The sequence below is a fragment of the Amia ocellicauda genome, chromosome 22 (genome assembly GCF_036373705.1).
Source record: "Amia ocellicauda isolate fAmiCal2 chromosome 22, fAmiCal2.hap1, whole genome shotgun sequence".
NCBI classification, from domain to species: Eukaryota; Metazoa; Chordata; class Actinopteri; order Amiiformes; family Amiidae; genus Amia; species Amia ocellicauda.
Window position 1 is genome coordinate 9103436 of NC_089871.1, and position 3717 is coordinate 9107152.

Here is a 3717-nt window from a genome sequence, read left to right on the forward strand (position 1 = left end):
ACACACACACACACACACACACACATGAACACACCAGCGTGCTGCAACTGCCCCCCTGTGAATCACAAGGCCCCCGATCGTGAGGCAAGACGACACTGGTGTGGTACGAGTGCGCTGACAGATTCATTAGGAAGTGCCTGATGTCATCCACCCAGCCTCTGCCAGGAGCTCTGTTATATCCATGAATTGTTTTGTTTTTTGGGGTTTCTGTGAGCTGTTTTTCTTGTCAGTTATTGCGCTCTCACCCCCAGCCAAGAGGATGAGAATGTGATTCAGGATGACATCAGCCTTTCATTGGCTGGCTGTTCCCATGGGCCTGTTGGCTGGGATCAGAGCAGACTCTCCAGCAGTTAAGGTGCTGTGCTTACCTGGCAAGCACGGTCTCACCACCCCGGCACAGTGAGGGGCAAAGAGCGGGCACTGTAACTCCACAGCACTGCAGAATAGTATCTCAGTGCTACAAATGCAGTGTGCCTGCATCATGCTGTACTTGAACTCATGTCAACTTGGCCGGGCAGACGTCACACGCATGGAGATTTCGCAGACGATGCGTGTCAGAGCAGTTCACGTCTGAGGGAAAACAGCCCGCTCCCAGCACATCGGGTTTGCACTCTTGCATGGGAAATGACATGACAAAAACAAATCGGCAAGCAGCGACAAAAAACACACTCACAGACGCTCACTCACATATAGGCACCGCAGTTTCCATCACCCGCGTGCCGCTTACGTTTCGATCATAGCGCATGTGTGTATTTTTTTGGCGGAATAGGCAGCTCGTTAATTCGGTGATGACTCAGTTCTTATCCAAATGGGATGGATTAATTCCTGCCTACATGTTCATGTTTTGAGTTTCACTTTTAAGCAACTATTTCAGCTCTGGATGTGGACTGGTGAATGTTTACACTGATGGGCCAAAACATGTGCTTTCCATTGTACAGCCTACTTTGAAAGATCTAACAGTCTGTGAAAGATAAAGAAAGAAAGAAAAAAAAACCTCCATCCCTTAGACCAATTTGTCCTAAAAAGTAAAGCATGGCAGACATAGAAGACTGCAGGAATCTTTTCATTAAGGCCTATAGATATGGATCCTCCAGCCCTGCCTTTCTGACACAGAGCTGACCTTGACTTCAGATTCATTCCTGTTGGCTTTTCAATGAGTGACGGGTTCTTTGCTGGCTGGTTTTATGGGATCAAATAACGTTGAAGGCCAGGCAGCGCAGTCTCTGTTTTTGTGTGTGTTTCTTTCTAGTTAAGTGCATATGATGAGATTTCCACAAGTGCCGTAGCAATTTTAATCCCAAAGGAATCCCAAAGGAATTCCACTTTAACAAATTTTGATCAATTATCGCCCTGATGATGATGAAGATGATTAGCATTTGATTAGATTAATTATTTTCTGACCTCTGATATTTGCCCTGGTCTTTGGTGTGATGCAGTCGCTCTCTGATTTACAAAGCCATAAAAATAAGTCCTATTTCTCCAGGATTGCCGGCAGTGTTTGAAATACAGGATGTGATAACCTGCCGTCCCCTCTCCTGCCTCCAATGAAAGGGCAGACAGCTCCCAAGCCCAGAGACATGCGGAAAGTTAAAGTGCAGAGCTGACATTTCTAACAACAGGGTGCATGGATACCCCCACCCCCACAAACACACAGCAGACAACATAGTGCTATGAAACAGCAGTCTGCCAGCCCAGAGACACACTCTTCCTTTAAGGTTAATGAAATACTGTAATTACACACTGTGCAGCTTCCCTTCCTGCTGTGCTGAACTCTGCCCCTCTTTTGGGGGTTTTAAGATGAGGAACAACAAGAAACAAAATAACAACACACAAAAAAGCAGCTGTTAGCTTTGTCCTTTTGATTTTCCTTGTAGCCCGTTACCACCCTAAATGATTTAGCCATGTGTTTTGTCTGAGATGCTGCCTCCACAGCCAAGTAAGTGGATGGAAGTTTACCAGTATCTTAGGTTCGGCTGGACTTAGCAACGGGCTTCAGACACTTAATCGCATATCGGTGGGGTGGGGGAGGGGGGAAACTCTCAACTCTCTGTTCTTAGCAGTCTCTAAAGCTCGTCAAATAATCTCCACCAATCACTCCCCTCCAGCCTAGCAGATGACAGTGAAACGGTCCCTGGCCAAGATCTTAATTCTCAGCTCAGGCAGAGAGTGGCTTGGCGAGACTAGAGCAGCCAAACTGCGATCAGGGAGAAAGTTTTGGATCGAGGAAAGAAAAAGGGGTGGACGTGGTACACAAATCCTGCCCGCAGCTCAAAGCTTCAAGGCCGCCTTTGCCCGGCTTTGTCTGTTCAGCAACACTGGAGAACAAAATACATTGACTGCAAAATGAGTCACTGGTGCTGTTTCTTCTCAGCAATAACAGACGATCCACTAACACCTCTTAATAGACTCTGCTAATGTACCCCTCAGTCCTGTCTGGGGCCGCATCATGAACACCAGATTAAGAGAAAGTTTATCCCCCCACCTCTGCCAAAACACTGCCTGGCTTCCCCACCCGTTTCTTTCCTATTAGGAAGCAGCTGCCTTGACTTGGCATTGCCATCTGAGACGTCACATGTTTAACTTTTATTTCGAGGGATTATTATTGTTATTATTAATATGGCTTTGCACAAAGACCATCTGTGGGAGTGCCTTCATCAAGCTGTCCCTTTGCCGGGCTGGAAGGTAGGGTAGGAAGGCATAACAAACCCAGCACGATAACATCCGAAACTCTCCATATAGGGGCATCATGCAGAGCACGCTTACGGTGGCTGGTTAAGTACTTGTACATCTTGTCCTAGATAAGTGGCAGGTTTACAGAAAGATCTTGTGATTAGATAAAACTATTCTTAAAAAGAGTTTATAATAGTTTCTGAAGCGAATTGAGGCAGATGTTTTTCCATATATAAATACTTGTGTTTTTCTTCATGAAAACTCAATGCCCACATGCTCGTTGGAATGGCACGTTTTGTCTTGAATTCTGGTCGCAGAACCCTAATGATGAGGGTGGCCAACTGATCCCACAAATGTAATGCTCTGAGAAAGGGTCTTGCTTAGACAGTGAAAAGGCATTATCTGCACCAACAGAAGCTGTGACAATTCCTCGTACTATTCAGAGATGATCAGCCTTTTTAATTTGAGTTATTTTCACTAAGTCTGTGTAAATGAGGGTAAATATGACAAGACCAATGGGATATGAAATGTGAATTACAGTGTTAACAACTGGTGTTAAAGGAAAATATACAAAAGGGAGACATTTTATCCCACCAAACATTATTCCCCAGTTAGTCTTGCCTGCTGTTCTGTGTCTGTGTCTCTGCTGAACTATTGGTGGCACCCCCAGCCATCACCCCCTCCCTCAAACCACAGAACCCTCCACCTTCTTCATAAAAAGCCTCCACGATCAAATCAAACACTGTGGAATTCGTGGGCATCAGGAGGGTAATTTATACTGCTTTTAATGAAGGAAGAGTAGAAAAAAAAGGAAAAGCCAATTTTCACTCATCTGATCACTAAATCATCGCCGCGTCTGTCTCAGTCGGTCTGGTCTCTCTCTCTTTCTCTCTCCAGTACAAAACAAAAGAAGGAGGCAGCCCCCTCTTTGATACACAGCCAGTTGCAGTCTGTCAATAACACTCTCAGCTTCCTCCCAGGCCAGCTCTTGCCTTGTATTAATAACCCCACAGTCTCCACGTGCTCCTGTGCAAACCCGACTGATTC